Source organism: Sorex fumeus, unplaced genomic scaffold, assembly GCF_029834395.1.
Source record: "Sorex fumeus unplaced genomic scaffold, SorFum_2.1 ptg000128l, whole genome shotgun sequence".
NCBI classification, from domain to species: Eukaryota; Metazoa; Chordata; class Mammalia; order Eulipotyphla; family Soricidae; genus Sorex; species Sorex fumeus.
Genome location: NW_026606185.1, coordinates 9,524,563 through 9,550,539, shown reverse-complemented (window position 1 = coordinate 9,550,539; position 25,977 = coordinate 9,524,563). Strand labels below are relative to the sequence as shown.

Here is a 25,977-nt window from a genome sequence, read left to right as displayed (position 1 = left end):
GTTTAAATGGTGTTATTACAAAAAGAAATTTTCAAGAAAAAAAATGAAAAAATAAGAATGAAAGTATTTTGATTGAGATTATCTCTGATCGAGCACTAGAAGGTTTTTATTTTTTTTTCTGCAGAGAATGATTATATATAAAAAATTCTGCCAATGCTAAAAGCTACATTTCCATTATACACAAATATTAACAATGGGAGCACTAAAACCATCTCTGCAGTACATCTGTACTGCTTCTCTGATGCAGAATGAGTGTAAGAAGAAAAAAAATTCAGTTTTTTCCTTACTGAGCTACTAGGTTCTCTTAAGGTCACAGACAACTCCATACATGGAGGAGAAAAAAATATATATATTTTTGCTGATTTTAGGAGGAACAATAGCTATGGTTCTGGCTTAGTAGTATGCCAGAATTTGAAACAATGTAGAAATAGATATATAATTTCAGAACCTCAAGGCATGTGATCCTAAATCAATTTATTATAGTATATGAAAATATGTCTGTGTTATATTGTAGTTTCACAGTACTTTCTTTAAACATCATTCCTTCAATAGGCAGTCGTTGGATGCCTAAAATGAATAAAGGCAACAGACATACTTAGGGAAAATTCCCCATAATCATGCACCAATGGTGAAATGACATCATAATTATACAGTCCCCGGATTTCAGCTGGACAGCAGACTAGCAACATAGAATTAACAGAACTAAAAAAGCACCAAGGAGAAAATTCCTTCAGGTGTTGGCTTATTTCAGAACCAGAACAATAAAATAAACAACTGAAAAGAAAATTTCACAAAAGGACTCAAAGTACAGAACAGAATACGAAGGCAGAATTTTAGGAAAGACCAAATGCACAGGGCAGTATAGCTAACAGCAGTGAATGCGTTTGAAGTCATCTCTCTTCCAGCCTTCTTCCCTTTGCCTGCTGCAGGCCTCCTAATTAGAGGGCAAGGAGGGAGGAGGAATCTGCCTGTGGTTTCATACCACCAATATTTTTCTTCTGCCCATGGCTTCCCGAGTAGCTGTCAGACCTAGAATGGTCACTTGGGGCTCTGCCCTGCCCGGTGTCTCCTTCCCTAAGCCACCCCATGCTGGCCCCTCTCTGCTGCCACAGTGCGTGGCCGTCATGGACAGTCCAGATGGCAAGTCCAGATCTCTTTCTTGTGTCACTATCACTGAACAAGTGAGTGCAAAACTCTGTTTTCAGTGCAAAAGCATGTTGCAGTCTGGAGCGATAGCACAGCGGGTAGGGCGTTTGCCTTACAAGCGGCCAACATGGCCGACCCGAGTTCGATTCCTCCGTCCCTCTTGGAGAGCCCGGCAAGCTACCGAGAGTATTCGATATGCCAGACTTGTGCCAGGACCTGTCAGAAACACTTCAGGGAAATTTGCAGCTCTGAAGTTTGCAGTTTGAAGACCTGAGTGAAAGTTCCTGCGTGGCTCCCATTGGGGTGAGTTTACTTTGTGAGGAGGTTTCTTGCAATTTGTCAGTAGCCAACATTGCTATCTGCCAGAATCAGGTTCCCCACCTCACTAATCCTGTCTTCATCCCTTCAACCCACCAGTTCCTATCAGAACCCCAAGAGGTAGAACATATGTTGACAATTTAATTAAGAGAAACGGCACTGAAGATTTTTCCTTTATCATTTTAAATGGATGCCTTTCTAAACCCCCAGTCCCCAGCCCGAGTGTACTGGAGTTGCCTGGGCTATCATAAGACTGGGGACCAGGTCCTGTTTTCTAGGTCACACTGTGGATACAATTTCTTATTCTCACCGTAATGTCCTGAAATTGGAACCTCTTTCTAAAATTAAGGGCAGCAGAAAGATGGAATTCAAAGCTCTAATTGCAGTCCATGTTTATTCTGAACAATCTTTTCCCACTTCCGTAAAGAACGCAAGTAAGTTCTCATAAGATTTACTAAAGTTTGTTGGATATTAACCCTAAGTTTTTTAGGCTTCATCAGTGAATTACCCCTTCCCCCTTCCACCAGAAGCTTACAGTGCTCTTGCAAGCACCCCTAATCCCCAGAGTTTATCTTTAACCTTTCCTTTGTGCTCATTGTCACAATTCCCCAAGAGAGTCTTGGTTACTTATAAGCCAAAAATTCTGGTAACTCTGGACTTTGTATTTGAAGTGAATTCCTTGCTTTTCTATTTCCCCTTATAGCCTTTTCATATTTTAGAGCAATGTCCTTTGCTTACACACAGAAAGACCGTTAATGCTGTATTCCTAATATTTGGGAGTTGATTGACTCTGAAATGTACCACTTCTGGTAATTTGTTATAATTACTTCAGTTGCTGTAGTTCCTAACACAACAAAAAGGAGGTCCCACTGTGGGACTGGGATGGACCTGGAGCGAGTGGCAAAGCTAACCTGGCACCAAAATGGGACAGCCTAAAAAGCATAAATGCATTGTCTTGATGCAAGCTGTTATGATTGAAGAGAAAGGACCCCCATGGGGAAGGACAAGCTTAATCAGTCTGAGGATCTAGCCTGGGATTTACGGTAGAAGTCAACATCCTTGCCCTAGGAGCCGAGACAACTGACTTTTATAATCTATATGTCTTACTGTGTTTATCGAAATAGCTGCAAGTATTAATAAGAAGTAAACTTAACTGTTTAATATGTACAACTAAAGGGAAAGAGAAAAGCATTATATATAAGCAATAGATGTCCCTGGGAGACAGAGCATCTCCTTGAGTTAATCCCCCCAAGGCAAGTGTCTCCATCTCAATGATTTTCCTCTGTAATGATCAACCACACCTAAGCACATTCAAGTACCCCAAACCCCTTTAAGTGTTCTTTAAGTATGCTAACAACTCTGCACTAAAATGGGTCATTTTGATCATCTATTCGTGGTCCCCCAACTCTTTGTCTCTCTGCTGGGGAGACTTGGGAGGCAGTTCTCAGCTACCAAATGCATGCGTCTTGACCTCCACTTTTTTCACCTCACAGATAGCTCAAGAAAGCTGACAATATATAGGAAACTGGGGTTCAAACCCCCTCAGCATTGCAGTATATGGCCCTCAAACAAGCAAATACTAAAATATCTTTCAACTCTACATTTCATCATTTAATTTCCTAAGTCAAAAAATAGCACAGAAACATTTCTCTGTGTGTTGGTGGGGGCAACTACAAGAGGTGTAGGGGGTGAATATATTTAACACAGGGGTTCTTATATGCAAAGCATATGATCCAGACCTCTGAGCAATCTCCAGTAGGTTGGGACACAGCACACAAACATTCTTTCAACAATGCTTACTAATTTGTAATCTTCAAAAGACTACATACTGTTTTTATCCTTCCTGCAATTTTCTGATGACCCTAGAATTCTACATCATTATGCTTGAATTAATATAAATTCAAGTTTACTCTTCTTTATATAACAAAACATTTTTTTAAACTAATGAGTGGAAATTTTGCACACAATTTATTTTTAAGAAAAGTCTCATATAAATTCATGATTAAATTGGTATTTAAATAGATAATCACAGGGTCTAGGTAAAGAATGATGACATTTTTATCATCCTTCATGGTCAAAATTAAATTTTAACACAGTTTTACATAATTACATCACTGTATCACTGTTTCATTGTCATCCCATTGTTCATCAATTTACTCAAGCAGGCACCAGTAAAGTCTCCATTCGTCCCAGCCCTGAGATTTTAGCAGCCTCTCCTTACTCGTCTTTCCCAATGCTGCCATACTAAAGGATCTTTCAGGGTCAGGGGAATGAGACCTGTTATTGTTACTATTTTTGGAATATTGAATACAGCATGGGGTTCTGCAGTGTGGGCGAGATACTCTCGGTAGCTTGCCAGGCTCTCTGGGAGGCATATATATATTTCCCTCTATGACTTGTTGCCTACTGTCTGAACCCCATCAAATATGGTGTAGTAATTCTGGAAAATGGGTAAGAGGTGTCTTATGATGTGTTGTATGGTCCAGGAATATGTTCACTCATATGTGAGGCTTGGATGGGGTGTGTGGAAAGTGGCCTAGAGCATGACGGCAGTTGGGTAGTGAAAGTCAGCTGCAGGGGCTGGGTCCCTTTGGGATGGGAAGGGCTCTTACCCGCCACCTGCTCTGGGGTGTCCCGAGTGAAAACAGCCTGGTGCAGAGTCTGTTGGCATGATTATGGGAGCCTCATCTTATGCTCCCTTCCAGGGGAAGCAGCCATGAATTCTGGAGGGTGGCTGATGAGATTATCTGGCACTGACAGGGGATGGCTTTTGGTGTGAGCCCTGGGTTGCTGGAGACTGGGGGAAGCAGGCAGAGTATTTCTGCTCCCGGGTCCCGTTGAGCCCAGAGTCCAAGGCCACAAAATTCTGCATGACTTGGGTTCCGTGGGACTTCACTCATGCTATTTTTGGAATATTGAATACACCATGTGTATCATCTTCCCTCCACCAGTGTCATCTTCCCTCCACCAGTGTTCCCAGATTCCCTCCCAAGCATGTGGAAAGCAGCCTGGAGTGTGGTGGTGGTTGGGTAATGGAGGCTGACTGCAGGGTCTGTGTCCCTTGGGGCAGGGAGGGGTCTCACCTGATCCCCTCTGGGGCGCCCCGAGTGAAAACAGCCTGGCGCAGAGTCCAATGGCATGGTTATGGGGACCTCATTTTATGCTCCCTTCCGGGAGAAGCAGCCATGAGTTCTCACATAATTACATAATTACATAATTCCATGGTAATAAATGCCATTATATCTAAATGAAAACTTTCAAACTTAGAATTGAACTGCCATATATGATCCCAGTGATTCATTTTTTGGCATCTATCCTCAGAACATGAAAAAATTCTCTCAAAAGGACATATGTACACCATTAATCACTGTTTCACTCAGTACAATTGCTAAAATATGAAATCAACTTAAATGTCCAACAACATAAGAATGGATCATGAAGATATGGTATACAGAAATAATGGAATACAATGCAGATGTAAGGAATGATGAAATCAAGTAATTTGTTGCAATTTGGTTGGAACTGAAAGATATGTTGAGTGAAGTCAATCAGAAGAAGAAAGACAAACACAGGATGATCTCACTTATCTGTGGAATATAAAACATTGGATGAGGAAATGTACTGTAGTAAAAGGGGCATGCTTAGATCATCCTTGACCCCAGTATTTAGAGCGAGGATAGACAAAAGAAGAAAGAAATCAAAAGGGGGAAGAAGAGAACAAGAAACAATGGGTTAGTAGGCTTCATTTATACACATGATATGAGTGAGGGGTATAGTCATATAGCCAAAACATATTCAACAGAACTGAAAATGTAAGATATGAGCAACAATCACTGAAACTTTGCAATGAGCCTGTCAAGTTTACAGTTGGGGGTGGAGTAGGGGTCAGGGTGGGAGGGAATCTGGGAACACTGGTGGAGGGAAGATGACACTGGTGGAAGGATTGATGCTGAATTATTGTATGCCTAAAATGCAACTATCAGGAACTTTGTAAAGCATAGCTCTTTTTTAAAAAAATTTAGATTAATAATAAAAGTAAGCAAATCTGTAAATCATAGCTCTTTAATAAAAATTTTAAAAAAAAGTAAGTATTAAAAAAGAAAACAAAAAATAAAACTATCAAAAACTATTGTGGTTTGAGAAGAAAATGCTCTAGTAAAGAAAAAAATTCTAACCTAAGACCACTGCCCCCTCAAAAACTGAACATAAAACCCAAAGGATACCAACTAAAAAGAGATACAAATAAAAATGTATTGATATATCTTAATCAGAATGATGAGAACCACAGAGATAAAATACTTAAAGCAGCAAGATCAGAGAAGAAAATTACATATGAAGGAGCATATTTAAGATTCACAGCAGATTTACCAAATATAACCCTATGGGCCTGAAGACAGTGGTGAGATACAGTTAAAAAACTGAATGAGATGAATGTCTCACCAAGAACACTTCACCCACTCATTCAGATTTGATGGAGTAATACATCACCTTCACAGGTAAATAACTCAGGAACTTCACAGATGCAAAACCCATCTTTGAAGGAAGAATTAATGGTGTTACTTTAAGATGAGTCCCTCAAAGATGCCACACTCTTGCAGAAATATTGCACAAAACTCCACTACAATAATCTGTTAATGATATAAATACATCAATTAAAAGAAACAGAGTGGCAAGATGGATTAGAAAACTGAACCCAACATTCTGCTGCCTGCAAGAAACACATCTGAACAGTCATAGCAAACACATACTCAAACACTCATGGGGTGTTCTCCAAAACAAAGTCAAAGGTTGGAAGACAATTCGTCAAGCAAAACAACAACAACAACAACAACAACAACTAAAAAACTGTAAAACAACAACAAAATCCCTCAAAAAGGCCAGAGTGATCATACTAGTATTAGACAACAAAAATTTAAGGCTGAAAAGGTAATAAGAGACAGAAAAGTTCATTATTTTAATTGAATTACTGTGAGATACAGTTACAATGCTTTCACGATGGAGTTTCAGTCATTCAATGATCAAATATCTATTCCTCCACCAGTGTACATTTCCCACCACCAATGTCCCCAGTATCCCTCCCACCACCCCCACCCCCTTCCTTTATGGCAGAGATTTTCAGAAAAGGTCCTTTTTAATAAGAGATATGCACATTGGGAAGAACTCACATTCCTAAATATATATGTAGCTAATGAAGAATAAGAAAAATACTCCTAAAAACTGCTAATTGATTTGAAGAAAGACATTGATAGCAAAACAATAGTACCTGAAGACTTCAACACCTCTCTATTACATTTTGATAGATCAACTCAGTAAGGATAAAGCTCAGTAAGGATATACTTGCTTTGAAGGAAGAAGTGGAATAAGGGGCATGTGGGGTGGTGTATCTATATCTATATATCTAGATATATATGGCAGCTAATATGCATTCTTTGTCAATGCACATGGGGTGTTTTCCAAGACAGACCACATGTTGGGGGCACAAAAGATATCTCCACAAATTCAAGAGCATTTAAGTCATATCAACCATTCTCAAACCTAGATTCATTTAAAATAGAAGTTAATCACAAACAGAAATTAAACATCTAGTTACTGAATGATTACCAGTGGATCAGAAAGGAAGTCAAAGAGGAAATTAAAAGATTCATGGAAACAAATGAAAATGAGGACACTACTTATCCCTATGTCAGGGATACAGCAAACATGGTGTTAGTGCCCACATAAATAATCTTACTGCACAACTTCACAAACTGGGGGAGATGGGAAGCAGAAATAAGGAAGAAAACAATAAAACAAGGAGCAGAAATGAATTAACTAGAATCCAAAAAAAATGCAAAATATCAATAAAACCAAGAACTTGTTCTTTGAAAAAACAAATGAATAAGATAAACTGCTAGCAAGACTCAAAAAGAAAGATAAGAGAGATAACCCTCATAAACCAAATCAGAAAGCAGGAACATCACAACAGACACCACAGAAATTCAAAGAATCATGAGATTATTTTGAGAATCTTTATGCTGCAAAATAAGAGAACATAGGAAAAATGGATAAATTCCTGGATTCCCATAACTTTGTAAGTATGTACCAAGACAATTTAAAATACCTGGACAGGGAGACACACAAACAAATCTTGGACCCGAGCAACTTGTGGCAGAGATGGCCCAGGACTTTACAATAGGCCTTCTCCGCTGGGCTACTCCAAACAGGGGCAGGTGTTGTCCTTTAGGAACCCTCCCTTTAGGAGCCCTGGTGGCCGCCATTTTCTAGAAGCCAGCAAGAAGCTCCAGGTACGAGTTGCAGTGATGGCAAATCCCAAGTCTCACGGGACAGGGGAGGAGTGAGCACTTCTCCTTCCTCCCGCCCTGATGAGACGTTGAAATGACGCCACATCCACCCACTGTTTACTTAAGCTCCCACACAGCTACAATCCAGAGACACACAAATGAGTCTCAGAACCAAGCAACTTGTGGCAGTGATTTCTTCAGACCCTAATTATTAAAATCTTAGAATTCCTAGAGTGGCTGCATGACATTATATTACATCCATGACAAGCAATACAAAACATATTGTCTAGCATTGTATCTTGGGCAGGTATGAAGAGTAGTAGGACTGCTCTGGAAATATCAAAGGTAACTAGAGAAAGAATATCTTGCAAATTGTCTGCCTCACAGGCAGGGGGTAGTGTGGAATGTGGGGGGGATACTGGGGATTTTGGTGGTAGAAAACATGCACTGCTGAAGGGATGGGTGTTTGACGACCACATGATCAAAGTTCAAACATGAAATTTGTTATTGTACCTGACTGTGAATTAATAAAAAATAAAAATAAAATTCAACAAGAAAGAATTCAACAAAATCCAACATTCATTCATGATAATAACTCTCAACAAAATTGGAATGAAAGGAACTTTACTCAGTATAGTCAAAGCCATCCATAACAAACATTATACTTAATGGGGAAAATCTAAAAGTCATCCTCTTAGATCATAAATAAGGCAAAGGTGCCTGTAGTTGCCACTTAAATTCAACATAGTACTGAAAGTACTAGTCATATCAATTAGGCAAGAAAAAGATATCAAGGGCATGCTTAATGGAAAGGAAGAAGTCAAACTCAATATTTGAGGATGACATAATACAATATTTAGAAAATCCTAATGAATCTACATAAAAGCTCCTAGGAAAAGAAGATATGTAAAATGGCAAGCTACAAAATTAATATGCAAAAGTCTAAAGTATTCCTATGTAAAGTATAAAAGAGAAGAAAAGACATTAAAAATAATCAATTTCCCAATTATGCCTCAGAAAATCAAGTACATTGGAATCAGCAAAAATAAATAAGTGAAAGGTCAATATAAAGAAAACTGCAATCCACAACTTCAAGTAATAAAAGAGGCTGGGAAGAAGTGGATACACAAATACTAACATGGACTGGGAAGACTAATATCATTAAAATGGCAATAATTCCCAAAGCACTGTAAAAATTCAATGAATTCCCTATAAGGATAGCCAGTTATTTTTCAAAGAAATAGATCAAACACTCCTAAAATTCATATGGAGCAATTAAACAGTCCCTGAATACCTAAAGCAATGTTTTGGGCAAAGAAGATCGAAGGCATAATTTTCCCCAACTTTAAAATGTACCACAAAGAAGCAGTAATTAAAACAGCATGGTATCAGAATAAAGACAGACCCTCAGATCTAGAGAAGAGAGTTGAATATTCTGAGACAGACTCTACGGTCAAAACTGAGAAGCTTCTGCACCTCCAAGGGTACAAAGCCAGCATACACAATGGGAAATATTATTTACCCAACACCCACCTGATGCTGTCAACCGGCCAATCCGAGTTCAATTCCTCTGCCCCTCTTGGAGAGCCTGGCAAGCTACCAAGAGTACCTTGCTCACACGGCAAAGCCTGGCAAGCTACCTGTGATGTATTCGATATGCCAAACACAGTAACAAGTCTCACAATGTTACTGGTGCCCACTCGAGCAAATCGATGAACAAGGGAAGGACAGTGACAGTGACAGTGAGCCACCTCATAAACCCAATAAATAAGGATTTATTATCAAGTTATATAAGGCAAAGGTAGAACTTTACAAGAAAAAATTATCCAATCCATCAAAAATTGAGAAGATTGATGAACAAAAGTTTCCTCAGAGAAGAAATATAAACCATAAAAAGGCACATAAAAATGGTCTACATCACTAATCATGAGGGAGATGCAGATCAAAACAACAACAAGATGTTATCTTACGCCACTGGCACATGTTGAAAAGAACAAGAACAACCAGTGCTGGCACGGATGTGGGGAGAAAGGGGCCCTCATTCATTGTTGTGGGAATGCCAATTGGTCCAGACTTTTTGGAAACAATATGGACATTTCTCAAAAAACTAGAAATTGAGCTCCCATTTGAGCCGGAAATACCACTTCTGGGAATATACCCTGGGTGCCCAAAAACATAAAGCAGAAACTTCATCTGTGTTTCGATGTTCAGTGCAGCACTCTTCACAATAGCCAGAATCTGAAACAACTTAAGTGCCTGAGTAATGGTGACAAGATAAAGAAACTATGATACATCTACACAGTGGAATACTATTCAGCTGTTAGTGAATGAAATCATAAAATGTGCTTATAAATGGATTGACATGGAGAGTATCATGTCAAGTGAAATGAATCAGAAGGAGAGGGTCAGGTATAGAACGACTACATTCATTTGTGATATATATGTATATGTATATGTATATGTATATGTATATGTGTGTGTGTACGTGTGTGTGTGTGTGTGTGTGTGTGTGTGTGTGTGTGTTTGAGACTAATATCCAAAATGAGGATAAACAGGGAATAGACAGGTCAATGGTTGGAAGCTTGTGCATGGGGTGAAGGGCACAGGTAAAAGGATGTATCTGATAACTTTCATTATCTATATTTCAAACTGTAAGACTCAAAAGGAAGGAGAGATGAGACAGAGAGAAGGAAATAGAGAGAAAGAGACAGTGTGTGGGGGAGAGAGAGACAGAGAGAGAGAGAGATGGAAAAAGGATAAAAGTGCCTGCCATAGTGGCAGGCGATGACAGGTAATGGGAGGGGTGGGAGAGAAAGAAAACTAGGATCACTGGTGGTGGGAAATGTACACTGATGAAAGGATGGGTATTAGAACACCATATGACTGAAACCCAATCAGGAACAACTTTGTAACTGAGTATATCACTGTGATTCAATTAAAAAATAAGTGGACTCACCAAGCACCTTGCTGTTCATCCCCAATGCCACGACTGGTTTTCTACCACTCCCAGGTCAGTGAATAATCGAACCCGGGACAACACCTCCCCTGCACCCATGCCCCACGTGTCCTTTCAGACCCTGGGCCACTAACCCTCCCCAAGCACCATCCTGTTCATCCCCAATGCCGCACATGGTTTTCTCCCATTCCCAGGTCTGTATCCCCCCAACACCAGGTACCCGTAGAGGGCGTGACCTCTGCAGAAGTGGGCGTGGCCTCTGCAGAATTGACGTGGCCTATTTGGGGGCTGGTGAATGCTCACGTGGACGCAGTTATACTACCCATACCAGCATTCTGGTGTCACATCTCAGTCTCCTTATCATCACCACAACATGAAGAAACAGCGCAAATCCCCACCACAAGGAGAGGATGATGAAGAGTTCAGAAGCCTCAATAGGTGTTACTCACAAATGTGAGCTCTCCAATAAAGTATTCAGGGATGAAGTAATGAAGTGTTCAATGAACTCAAAGAAACGGTGGGACAGATATTCAGTAAATTAAAAGAAGACATGAAAGAAACTATGGACAGGACAATCAAGAGAATATAGGAAGAAATGAGAGCAGAAATAGGAAAGCTACACCCAGAGGTGTCACGAATAAAGGATTCGGTAGATGAAATAAAAAACTCACGTTGTGCCCTCAACAGTAGAATAGCTACAGCCAAAGACAGAATAAGTGGAGTGGAAGATGAGCTGTAGGAAGCCTACAGTCAACAACAAAAAAAGGAAAGAGACCTCAAAATAGCTTTAGAGCAAATCAGAGTCCTAAGGTATGATTTCAAGAGGAAAAACATTAGAATCATTGGAGCACCAGAAGGCAGGGAAGCAATCCTAATGATACAGCCACTGTTTAAAAAATTATTGCTGAAAAGTTCGCAGAGCTGGAGAATGTAGGCATCCAGATTCAAGGATCCCGAAGGGTACAAATTAAAAGAAATCCTTACGAAAACACTCCAAGACATATCACAGTTACAATGAGGGAAGCCAAGGATAGAGACACAATACTGCAAGCAGCAAGATCAAAAGGAAATCACATACAAAGGAGCACCCCTTAGATTTGAGCAGATCAATAAGAGGAAATCCAACAAGCCCGAAGGCAATGGTGAGATACTGTGAAAAAACTCACTGAAATAAACGCTTCACCAATACTTTATCGGGCTAAACTCTAACTCAAACTCGATCGAATAGTATAACATTTTGTGGATAAACAACAGCTCAGAAACTTCACAGACTCGAGTAACTCTGGGTTTAAAAATTTGTTAGGAGCTGGAGTGATGGCACAGAGGGTAGGGCATTTGTCTTGCGCGTGGTCGACCCGGGTTTGATCCCCAGCATCCCATATAGGTCCCCTGAGCACAGCCAGGAGTAATTCCTGAGTGCATGAGCCAGAAATAACCTCGTGCAATGCCTGGTGTGATCCAAAAAGCAAATAAATAAATTGTCACTGTCACTGTCAAAAAAAATCAAATTAAATTAAATTTAAATTTAATTCAATTTAAAAAATAAATTTAATTAAAAAAATGTAAAAAAAAAACCCCAAACCTAAAGAAGGGCTAAAGGGGCTACTATAAGGCAAGACAAATTTCTTCAAGCACAATAAACCCTTACAGAAAGATGACACAAAACCCCATAACAATAAACTCACTCAATAGCAATGGTCTAAATTCACCAATTAAGAGACACAAAGAGGCAAAATGGATTCAGAGACAGAACCCAACACTCTACTGCCTACAAGAAACACATCTGAACAGTCAGAACAAACACAGACTCAAAGTTAAAGGATGGAAAACAACCCTGCAAGCAAACAACACCCTTAAAAAAGCTGGGGTGGCCTTACTAATATAGGACAACATAGATTTCAGGTTGAAAAAGATTAGAAGGGACAGTGAAAGTCTTTTTTTATTAACCAAGGTACAGCAGGAAGAAATTAACTCCTAAATGTATACTCACCCAATGAGGGACCAGACAAATACCTACAACAACGGCTAACAGACCTTAAGAAGGACATTGCGAGCAACACAATAGTATTTGGAGACTTCAACACTGCCTTATCACCTCTGAATAGATCAAGAAGATTAAAACTCAGTAAGGAAATAATGGCTCTGAAGGAATAAAAAGAAGAGAGCTATAGATCTATATAGGACTTTATATCCCCACCAAAAAGAATACACATTCTTTTTCAGTGCACATGAAACATTTTCCAGAATGGACCATGTGCTGGGCCACAAAGCATACCTCAACAGAATCAGAAAGATAGACATTGTATCAACTATCTTTTCAGACCATGATGTGCTGAAGATAGAAGTTAATCATGCACAGAGGCAGAAAACCAAATCAAACACCTGGAAATTAAACAACTCAACGTTGAACAATAAGTGGGTAAGGAAAGAAATCAAGGGAGAAATCAAAAGATACCTGGAAAGAACTAAGAATGAAGACATTAGCTACCAGAACTTGTGGGATGCAGCTAAAGCCATGTTAAGGGGAAAATTTATAGCTCTATAAGCATTTATCAGGAAGGAAGAAAGTCAGAGAAACAACTTGACTTCACAGCTCAAGATCTTAGAAAAGGAGCAACAAAAGGAGCCCAAATCAGGCAGAAGAAAAAAGATAATAAAACTTAGAGCAGAAATCAACGACATGGAAACAGAAAAACAATCGAAACATCAATGAAACCCAGAGCTGGTTCTTCGAGATAATAAACAAGATAGATAAATCACTAGTAAAACTCACGAGAGAGAGAGAGAGAGAGAGAGAGAGAGAGAGAGAGAGAGAGAGAGAACTCTAATAAACCGAAGCAGAAATGAAAAGGAGGACATCACAATGGAAACCAAAGAAATTCAAAAGATTATCAGAGACTACTTTGAAAGTCTGTATGCCACAAAACAAGAGAAACTAGAAGAAATGAATAAATTCCTGCATTCCTATAAACTCCCAAAGTTGAATCAAGAAGATCTGGAACACCTGAATAGACCTATCAAGGAAATGAAAACTGTAATCAAAAGTCTTCCCAAAAACAAAAACCCAGGTCCAGATGGATTCAGTAGTGAATTTTTCAAACATTTAAAGAGGAACTATTGCCAGTTCCTGTCAAGCTTTTCCAGGAAATTGAAGAAACAGAAACTCTCCTAAACAGTATCTATGAGGCTCATATCTCCCTAATACCAAAATGAAACAAAAACACCACAAGAAAAGAAAACTACAGGCCGATATCCTTGATGAACACAGATGCGAAGATTCTCAACAAAACACTAGCAAATAGAATTCAACAACTCATCAAAAAGATCATATATCTCGACCAAGTGGGATTCATCCTGGGGATGCAAGGATGGTTTAACATTTGGAAATAAATCAACATAATCCATCATATCAACAAAAGAAAAGATAAAATCCATATGATCATATCAATAGATGTAGAGAAAGCATTTGACAAGATCCAGCACCCGTTTATCATGAAAACTCTAGCCAAGATGGGGACAGAAGGGACTTTCCTCAATATAGTTAAAGCCACCTACCATAAGCCTATGGCAAGCATCATCCTCAGTGGGGAAAAACTAAGAGCCTTCCCTCTAAGATCAGGGATGAGACAAGGATGCTCACTCTCAACACTGCTGTTCAATATAGTACTGGAAGTACTTGTGATAGCGGTTAGGCGAGAAAAAGATATTAAGGGCATTTAGGTAGAAAAGGAAGAAATCAAGCTCTCACTATTGCAGATGATATGATACTATACTTAGAGAACCCTAAAATCTCTACCAAGAAACTCTTAGAAACAATACACTAGTAGTAAAGTTTCAGGCTATAAAATCAATACTCAAAGTCCATGGCTTTCCTATATGCAAATAATGATAAATAAGAAAGTGACATGAAAAAAATCCCATTCACAATTGGGCCTCAGAAAATCAAGAACCTAGGAATCAGCTAAACTAAGGATGTAAAAGATCGTTACAAAGAAAACTACAAAATGTTACTTCAGGAAAAAAAAGAGGACACGAGGAAATGGAAACAAATTCCTTGCTCATGGATTGGGAGAATTAACATTGCCAAAATGGCAATACTCCCCAAAGCATTGTACAAATTCAATGTGATCTCTATAAGGATACCCATGACATTCTTCAAAGAAATGGAGAAAACACTCCTGAAACTCATATGGAACAATAACCCCCACAAATAGTTAAAGCAATTCTTGGGAAAAAGAAAAGGGAGGAATCAACATCCCCAACTTCAAACTCTACTACAAATCAGTAATAATTAAAACAGCATGGTACTGGAAGAAAAGCAGAGCTGCAGATCAATGGACAGGGGTGAATATACGGACTCTCCCTCTTCCCACCCAAACATATGATCAGCTAATCTTTGATAAGTGAGCAAGAAATGTGAACTGGAGCAAAAAAAGCCTCTTTAAGAAATTGTGATGGCAAAACTAGACAGCTACATGCAAAAAAAATGGCACAGATCTCTACCGAACACCACATACAAAAGTAAGATCAAAATGGATTAAAGACCTCAACATCAGGACAGAATCCATAAGGTACATTGAAGACAAGGTTGACAAAACCCTCCACGACACTGAAGCAAACAGTATCTTCAAACATGACCTGCCACTGGCCAAGCAAGCGAAAACAGAGATAAACAAATGGGGCCATCTTAAACTAAGAAGCTTCTGCCTTTCCAAAGAAATAGTGACAAAAATACAAAGACAGTCTACAGAATGGAAAAGGATATTCACCCAATACCCATCTAATAAGGGGTTGATATCAAGGATATACAAAGCACTGGTTGAACTCCACAAGAAGAAAACATCCAACCCCATCAAAAAATGGGGTGACGAAGTGAACAGAAACTTTCTCAAAGAAGAAATCCGAATGGTGAAAAGGCACATGAGAAAATGTTCTACATCACTAATCATTAGGGATATGCAGATCAAAACAGCAATGAGATATCATCTCATTGATATCACCAGAGACTGGACCACATCCAAAAGAACAAAAGCAACCAGTGTTGGCACGGATGTGGCAAGAAAGGGAACCTCCTTCACTGCTAGTAGGAATGCCGACTGCTTCAGTTCTTTTGGAAAACAGTATGGACGATTCTCAAAAAATTAGAAATTGAGCTCTCCTTTGACCCAGCAATACCACTTTTGGGAATATATCCCGGAGAGGCAAAAAAAGTACAGTCGAAATGACATCTGCACTTGTATGTTCATTGCTGCACTGTTCACAATAGCCAAAATTTGGAAAAAACCCGAGTGCCTGAGAACAGATGACTGGTTAAAGAAACTTTGGTACATCTACATAATGGAATACTATGCAGCTGTTAGAAAAAGATTAATTCATTAAATTTACATACAAATGTTTCTACATGGAAAGTATCATGCTAAGTGAAATAAGCCAGAAAGAGAGGGACAAGGGCTGGAGCAAGCACCCAGCGGGTAGGGCATTTACCTTGCATGTGGCCAACCCAGGTTCGATTCTCAGCACCCTATATGGTCCCCTGAGCACCGCCAGGAGTAATTCCTGAGTGTAAAGCCAGGAGTAACCACTGAGCATAGCCGGGTGTGACCCAAAAAGCAAAAAAGAAAGAGAGAGGGACAGACTGCACTCATCTGTGGAATATAGAGTAATAGAATGGGCGATGAACACCCAAGAATAGTTGAGACAAGTACCAAGAGGTCTCCTTCACAGCTTGGAAGCCAGAAGCACATGTGGCGGTGGGGGGAGGCAGCTCAGATACAGAAGGAAATACCAAGTAAAGGATGTTTGGAAGATTCGCTCGGGATGTGAAATGTGTGCTGAAAGTAGACTATAGACAGAATACGATGGCCACTCAAAACCTCTATTGCAAACCACAACACCCTAAATGAAAGAGAGAGTAAAAGGGAACACCCTGCCACAGAGGCAGGGCAGGGTGGGGGATGGAGTGGGGGTGGGAGAGGGCAACTGGGATCACTGGTGGTGGAGAATGGCACTACTGGAGGGATGCGTACTCGATCATTGTATAACTGAAACCCAAGCATGAAAGTTTTTAAGTCTACAACTGTACCTCATGGTGGTTCACTAATAAAAAAAATAAAAAAGTTGATAACTTGATCACTTGACTTCCCGTTAATCGTCGATTTGCTCAAGCAGGCTTCAGTAATGTCTCCATTTGTCCCTGTCGCGTACTAGTGTAGCCCAATGGCGTCTGTTCACTCTAGGAACATGAAGAGTCTCAAACCGATCATTCATAATCTTGATGAAGAAGTCTGACCATCTGGTAGGTGGGTGACCACGCGGTCTTTTGGCATCCCGTGGAATCCAGTTGGTAACAGCTCTAGTCCAGCGGTCATCTCTAAATCTCATTATGTGACCAGCCCATCTGATATTTGACACCTTGGCAAATGAGACAGCGTCCTTGATTCTTGATCGTCGATGGAGGTCGAACTCCAGATTCTTTCTCTCATTTGAGTGAAATGTGATATTCCAAGCATAGCTCTTTCAATTCCTCTTTGGGAGACCCGAATAGTGTTCTCATCCTGTTTGCGTAGGGCTCAGGTCTCTGAGGCATATATTAATGCAGGAAGAACCGTGGAATCAAAGAGATGTGCCCGGAGCCGGAGGTTCTTCGTCCTCTTAGCTATTTCTTCGACGCTCTTGAAGGCGTTCCAAGCCGCTCTCTTCCTCCTGCGCAGCTTGGGTGCCAGGTCATTTGTCACGTTGACTTCTCGACCTAGGTACACATACATAGCTGTTGCATTCAGAGATGGTGGTTCCGTTGAGAGCGAATGAGGCGTCAGGAACAAGGCTGTTTCTCATAAACATTGTCTTCGTAAGATTCAGCTGCAGTCTGACCTTTCCATACTCATGGTTGAAGTTGGCCAGCATTTGTGCCGCTTGGCACAAATAAGTTGAAAAAATTATAAATTATTCAAAACTGTATCCTCTTTTCTTTAAACTTATTCCCATTCGAATTTCCAGTAAGATCTTTTTTTTCCTACTTGGGTCACACCTGGCGATGCACAGGGGTTACTCCTGGCTCTGCACTCAGGAATCATCCCTGTCGGTGCTCAGGGGACCATATGGGATGCTGAGAATCGAACAAGGATGGGCCGCGTGCAAGGCAAAAGCTCTACCCGCTGTGCTATTGCTCCAGCCCTCCAGTAACATCTTATCCTTGAGTTTACTTTATGCTTCAGAGTTTTTTTGTTTGTTGGCTGATTTGGTTTTCTTTTGTTTTTTGGGACACACCCAGGGATACTCAGAGGTTACTCCTGGTTCTGCACTCACAAATGCTCTTAACAGTGTTCAGGTGACCATATAGGTTGCTTTGGGATCAAACCTGGGTTAGTCTCATGTAAGGCAAGCACCCTACACTGTAATATCTCTCCGGCACCTTGAGAGAGTTTTGTTTAATTGATCAAGTCTCTATATGTAAAACTACACTTAAATTTTAATTTTTAGTTCCTTCTCAACATAATAGGGTTGTGTTAAATTACTTTTTCTATACTGAGAAAATACACTGAAACAAAAAATAGAGATTGTTGCATACATATTTTAGAAAGGTTAATATTAAACAAAAGAGTAAAGTGCCACTAGAAATATGTTAACATTTAAAATCAAGAAGACAGAGATGTCCACGTATACTACTATTATTGTTCAATATAGTACCGAAATCTAGCCAGAGTTATTAGGAGTATAAATCACAAAAAAAGAAATTAAATCAGTACTATTTGCACACAATACTATCATATACATAGAAAATTCTAAAGGTTCCTATAAAAAGCCATGAGAAACAATAAACAGTAAACAAGGATACAGTAATTTGCAGGCTACACTACAAATTAAAATAATATAAAATCTTTTTATTTTCTATATATAAAATAATGAACTAAAAAGAGAAAATTAAAAAAATTACATCTCATAAAATCTCATTTACAATCTCATTAAAAAGAAATGCTTAGGAACACATTTAACTGATGACGTGAGACTGAGAAACTCAATAATAAGGCACTTTTAAAAGAAATAGAAGACACGATGAAATATAAAGACAATCTGTGCTAATGAACTAGGAAAAAATAATTGTTATAATGGTCACTTTATCTGAAGATTTAAAGCAATCCCCAAGTCAAAATGACAGTCATAACAAAAAATAGAAATTCTACAAAATCATGAAATTTATTTGGAATTTTTAAAAAACCCAAGCAGTAAAAAAAAATCGAGCCCAAATGTAAATCCCAACCAACAATATACAACAGAGAAAGGAAAGTCTCTTCAATCAATGATTCTGGGAAAATTGGAGAACCACATGCTAAAGAAGAAAACCAGAATACTATCTCATATCATACAGAAAATTTAATTCAGAAATGGATTCAAGACTTGAATGTAAGGCCTGAAATTGTAAAACACCTAAAAGAGAATTTAGCAATAGATCTTGACTATAAGCCTTTGCATTATCTTTAGGAATTTGACTGCAACAGAGAGAGAAACAAAAGCAAATGTGATGACATTTAAAAAAGTTTCTGCACAGTCAAATAAAAACAAAAATGCATTGTTACTGAATGCAAGAAGATATTTATAACTTTACATTGGGAAGAGGTATTTCAAGATTTCAAAAACCCTAAGATGGAACAACAACAAAAACAAACAACCTGATAAAAAATGGCCAAAGAATATGACCAGGAATTTCTCCAAAAATACATATAGACTGCCAATAGATCAATGACAGGATGTTCACGATTTCTTATTAGGGAAATGCAAATCAAAACAATGAACTATTGAACTGAAACCTGTGTGGATGACCATTATCCAAAAGAGAAGCTCACACAAGTTCTCAGGGAATGAGGAGAGAAGGAACCCTTTGAACACCATTGGCGAGACTGTGCTCTTTGAAAGAAATAAAGGAGATTCATGAAAAATATGAAAATTTGAAATGTTATACAATATAGTTATTCTTTTCCTGAATACTTATCTGAAGAATATGAAAACACTAATTCAGAGAAGTCCGTGCACTCTAATTTTTATTAAACAGTACGGCCAGAACAGGGCTTCCATTTCCTGTGGCAACCTGGGTTTACTCCCTGACACCACATATGGTGCCCTGAGCAGCACCAGAAGTAATCCCTGAGCATATTGCCAGAAATAACCCTTGAGCACCACCAGGAGTGGCCCTCAAAATAAGTTGGAAACAACGTAATTATTTATGGACAGATAAATGGGTAAACAAACATAGTATATATTTACAATGGAATAGTATTGTTATTTTCGAAAGATTAAATCCTGCCATGTGCAGTAATAGGAATAGAGTGAGTGACGGGAGAACAAGGGAAATATTTTAAAATTTTACTCAGTATATGGTTTATGGAGGAACAAATGAACTAAAATAAACAAATTGGTTTAACTGAGTAAAAGGAATTACCTTTATGGTGAAAAACAATCAAAAGTTTGGTAGTGAATGTAATGCATTATATATAGTAGGTAATTTACAACAAGGCACACCTGAAACTATGTAGTACACTATGAAATGTATTCTTTAATATTAAAAAATGATTCTTCCTCAAGATTGTATTGCCAGTCACCCTGATTTCTGGCATTCTGCATCTTAGATGAAAATGCACATGCTAGTATGAACATGTGGATAAAAAATTTAATGAAATGTCTAAATGTTAATTGCCTACCCCCGATTCCAATGTCCCCTGCAGTGTGTATACTATTTCTACTTTGCCAAATCATGAAAGAAGAATTAGCCAACAAATGAATTCAATTCCTTTGGTTGTATGTTGGTGAAACATCTACTTACAGGTCAATAAAAGGGGCAAATTCGTTCAAAATCACAAAGGATCATGTGTTAGTTAAAAATCACATTGAGATTCACTGACCAGGAAAATGTTAAATGAATCTTACTAAGATTATCTATGCTTAAGTTTAGCTGAAATGAAAAAAAACTTTTTTCATGTTCTTGGGAAGAAAACTTGGCTTCATTTGTCAAGAGATTTTAATATATTCTAAACCATTTTTGAGGAAAATGTGTTCAGTACTTTCTGAAATATATCTCTGACACTAACCTCGGAAGGGAGCAGGAAGGAACATAGGGAGCAGGCAGTTTGCTGCTTTGGTTTTCGTCATCAAAACAAAAACCTTACTTCCTGATTGTCTAGTGTTTGAAAGCATGCGTTGTATTTAATCATCACCTTAGACATTTTAATATTCCAGGAAGTTTCCAACTTGCCAAGAGACTCAATCTCCAATTAACTGACATTCAGGTCTGGCATGAAGAGAAGGTGAATCATTTGAGATAAGCAATCCATGACAATTACTGTCTATTTCCCTATTTATTATTTATTTGTTTCTTTCAAGCTCTATCCCTTTATGGTTACAACTGCAAAGAATAAAGAATATGGTCTACCTTTAATTATTTTATGTCACATGACATTCAGTCATTTCACTTCAGAGTGAAAGTTGATATAGAAATGATCCAATAAGGTGAATTTTGCCTACTATAAAGAATTGTTTTGGAGATATCCTCAGTCATAATACTTTTTTTAAGTATTCACTTAAAATTTACTGTACATTTTATTTTCTAATCACACTTGGAAACGCTCATGAATTACTCCCAGCTCTATGCTCTGGGATCAGTGCTGAAGATTCTTGGTGCTTGGGGACTGTCTGGGTTGTTAGGGCTCGAACCTGGGATGGCTGTGTTCAAGGTAAGCACACTACAGTCCTGAGATGTTTCCTAGATCTAAAATCCCTCCCTTTGCTTTGGTGCAAGAATTAAATGCAGAATTTAAATCAGTCTTTGTTAAGACTTTTTAATCTCACTTCTTAAACCTTTTTTTTTTTATCAAATATCTATATTCTCCTGGTGCTTAATTTTAACCACTTCAGGGAAAACAATACATTCTTTTTGTTTCATTGAGGTAACAATATTTTAAAAGAGCACAATGTTTATGAGATTTAGAGGTACACTGTTACCAGTCACATTTCTACTTACAGAACTCTTTCTGTACACCCCTACTCCTTGGTAACCTCAGTTCTGTGGTCAGAGTCTTAGGGATATTTTTGTTGGACACTGCTTCTTCCCTTTACTATTTGTATGCCACAAATGAGTGAGACTATCAAGTATTTGTTTTTCTTCTTAACACGAGACCCTCTCATCCCATTCATGTTGTAACAAAATGCAATATCTCATCTTTTCTCATGCCTGAATAGTATTCCATTGTGTGCGTATGTACATATACATATACATATATATATATATCCCTATTTATTTATACATCCATCTCCTGCTGGACATTTGGATTGCTTCCCAGAGCTGCAAGGAACATAGATATTATTATCTTTTTGGACTTGTGTTTTTGTGTTCTTGGATCATATATCAAAGAGTGGAATTGCAAGATAACATTCTATTTTTAATATTTTGTGATATCACAACACTATTATTTGCAAGAGCAAGCAAGTCCTTTGAATGAAGTTTCATTTTTCTCCCTATCCTGCAAGAACATGTTTCTGGACTTTTTAATATAGATCCTGTTTATTAACAATGAAGTGCTAGCTCCTGGAACTTCTGGTGATGGAAATTTTTTCCATATGCCTATTGGACATTTGTACAACTATTTTTGGCGAAGTGAGTTCAGTTCCTAATTTTTTAAAATTTCTTTTGGTCAAGTTTTTGTGTCCTTTGTAGATGCTGAATATTACCACTTTCTTAAATATATTTGTGCAATTGGTCTTATTTAGTAGAATATTATGGCTTTGGCTATTATTTCTTAGTAAAGCAACCTCTTGGTTTGATATAGTCCCACTTGTTTATCTTTGCTTTTTTATTGTCTAGCTGATAGTTTAATCATTGAAGAGACCTGTGAAATCAATTAACAAGGAGAATTCTGTCATGTTTATGGATTTGGGTTTAACAGACCCTTAGGTCATTTTGAGTTATTTTTGGTGCATAGTGTGAAGTGGGGGGGTCCAACCTCATTCTTTTACATATGACATCAGTTTTCCAAACACTATTTTGTTGAGAGGTTTACTTTTTGTAAATAGGTTTACTATTGTGCTCTAGATTCCTTATTATAGCTCAATTGTCCATATACTTGAGGACCTATTTCTGTACTCTCAAGTCTATTCTATTGGCAGTATATCAGCTTATTTCATATACTATACAGTGTAAAGTTGAGGAATGTGAGGTCTTTCGTCTTAGAAATCACTTTTATTTTGTAGCCAAAGCTGGCTGTGCTCATAATCTACTTTTGGCACTGCAGCAAGGGATCACTCCTCATGGGGCTCAGGGAACCATACAGAGCTTGGGATCAAACCCAGTTCAGCCACATGCAAGGCAAATGCCCTGCCCATTATACTATCTCTAAAGCCACTATCTTATAAATAGTATATCTAATTTATAGGCACTTAACTTTTAATTTTAAATGTGTATTTTTAAAATAGTATATAATCACACAATATTCACATATGTAAGAATAGAAAATATAGAATTATTTAGTATTTCAAATTATTTTTAAAAATGTTTCTTTTTCTAGAATTTTTCTGGATTTGAAAAAACTATATACAGATGTCTTCAACCCCCTCTGAAAAATCAATGTGATTTAAACTACAAACAAAATTTATATTTTATGTGATTATACAAAAGGCATTAGACCACAATCTTACTGGTCTTAATGTGCACAACATCCAGTAAAACCATTCCATATGCTTTGTCCCTGCCTTATCTTCATGTACCATGAAGAGCTGTGGGCCACAAAAACCAGTTGAAAAATGATGACAAGTACTCTTGCCACAACCCAGGAATTTAAACATCACCTTTCGTGCCTCAGAGCTGATGTCACAAGAACAGGCAGTGACCAGAGTGACAGGTGTGGGCGGACTGTGCAACTGCCCTGAACCATGAGTCACTTCCCTTTACCCACTTCCAGGGCAATGGCAGCCCCAAGCACATGCCCATGGTCCTGCCCATCAATGGCAGTTCCCTGGTTTCCAGGCCAAGCTTCTTGAAGTCAATTTCTCTGGGCTAATCAGGTATAATATCAGGACAATTTCCATCACTTCCTTTGGTTATTCTAAAACGTGCAGGCCAACGAATACTTAGAAAATCCTAACTGCTCTTGTGAAATGAAACATATCACTAGGTACTTAGAAGACAAAAAGAATTTTCCTTTTTCTCTTTTAAGACTTTCCTTGGATTCCTCAGAAAGACCCTCCTCTTGATTCTTATGTTGATTCTATTTTTAGTGTCTGGCTGCAGGGTACCTGCTGCATTACCACTGTGCCACTAATAGAGAGTCTCACCAATATGCAGGATTCTTTATGAGATAAAGAGCTGAGAGGGCACAATGTGGATTTGATACAAGTGAAGAGGACCACGGCGGTGCATCCCGTGTTCAGCAATGCAGCTTGACTTCTTGGGAGTCACCCTAGAGCCCAGCTAGCTGGCTGGCTGACTGGAGGCATCCTAAGTCCTCAGGGACTGATGGTTCCTCCACTTGATCACCACACAATTCCTTGTCAATAAACTATTCAGCTGATTCTTCTTGAGGAATTCTGAACTCAGTGATCGGGGGTGTGTCCCAAGAACTATCACACTTCATGTGTTCCACGACACTGTAGATGGAAAAGCTCTTCCAGCCCATGCTTCTACACCCCACAGCTGCTGTTGGTGTGTGCTGCCTGCTGGGCTCTCTACCCGCCATCCTCTGAGACCCACTTATTGCTGTTCCACAGACTTCAGCTTCCCCTGAAATGTCATTGGTGTTAATGGTCAGATTAGTTTTAAAAAAGCCACTTTTAGGCCCTGTTCTCAAAACACTGTGACATTTTTGTCTTTCCTATGCTGTCAGGAGCCATGTTCCATCTCAGCATTTGCTAGGTCTCTTTGATTTCTTGTGAGTCAACAAAGAATGAGAAGCCTCTCAGTCCACAGAACATTTTATCCAGCATAACAGGGGGAGATTATTTTCCATAGTGGAAACGGTGTCAGATTTTTTTTTAGAAGTTCTGAAAGAGGAGGTAATGCAGAAACTCAAAAAACCCAAACCCGTTGGTTGGGAAAAAAAGATGCATTAGAGGCTGATAGTGAGCCATGAGGGAGAGAATAAAGGCAATGGAAAGGCTTCATGCACAGACCACCTGTCTCACCCACAGCTATCTAAGACTGCAGCAAGAACAAGGGGATGGTGACGAGACAGCATTTAGAGTCAGAAGTGTCATATAGTGAAAGAAGTTTTAGACAACTGTGTAGGAAGTAATGGTCCTGTTCAATGAGAGAAGGAAAGTGATTCTCCTCTAACCTCTGTGCTAATAATTTTTGGTTACTTTTGCCTTCTTATATGTATAAATTGCCTGAATTTGAGGCAGAATGGATAGCACAAACTGTCAGGAAGGTATATAAAAACGTTCCTGGCTCATGTAGAAAACATATTTTTAATATTAAAAGGCATGTAAATAGGTCATTATTTCAAAGTTATTGATTCCTGTAATTTTTTTAATAATAAAAAAGCACTAAGACGCCATCCAAATAATAAAAACTAAGTGACTAATAACTAACTTTACATATTAAGCCTTTAAACACAGGGACACACAACCTACAAGCTGCTCAATTACAGAAGGGAACGTTCAGCATATGATTAGTGAGAGTTAATACCAAAACTTCCTCCCCATTCCTCCTCTCTAGGCCCAGTCTGCCTTGGAAATGCGCACCCACTACTAACAATGATAAGTTCTATACCAGAACTGGTCATTTTAGGAAACATGTATAAAAATGTTTTTAGCCTTATCCAAAGTTAACATACTACAGAGCCAGTAAATTAAAGGTTTCATGCACAAACCACCTGTCTAACTCACAATTATGGTAGCCCAAAATAACTTGGCTTTAATGGTCAGAAGATACTCACCTCACAGAACCCACCAGTTTCCAAAATAATCTCAGAGAAGGTGCCCAGTTTTCCTTGGTCGTCAACATCTGCCTAGGGGATCACTATGGAGGCTGTCTCGTGGGCAGTTTGTATCCTCCTTTCCGAAAGGGAAGGCAGCCTAACTCAGCTTCCCATCCCACATGTAATGTGATATATTAAAATTCTCAAGAATGTGAAGAAAATCAACTAATATTGTCCAACTGTGTTTATGTAGTCAGTCTTACTTAATTCATTCCACAAACTATTTTTACTCACACCTTTTTTTAAAAATCAATTTAAACAACTATGGTGTTGATTCCATGGTTACCTCAAGCAAGTTAGTCCTTACAACATTTGACTC

At 38.6% G+C, this 25,977-nt stretch overlaps 1 protein-coding gene across 1 annotated transcript in view; it reads right to left on the bottom strand.

Annotated features, from left to right (window-relative positions):
* The window catches only part of COBL (cordon-bleu WH2 repeat protein), a 297,521-nt gene that overhangs the window by 45,013 nt on the left and 226,531 nt on the right, over positions 1 to 25,977 (bottom strand). The window lies entirely within an intron of this gene.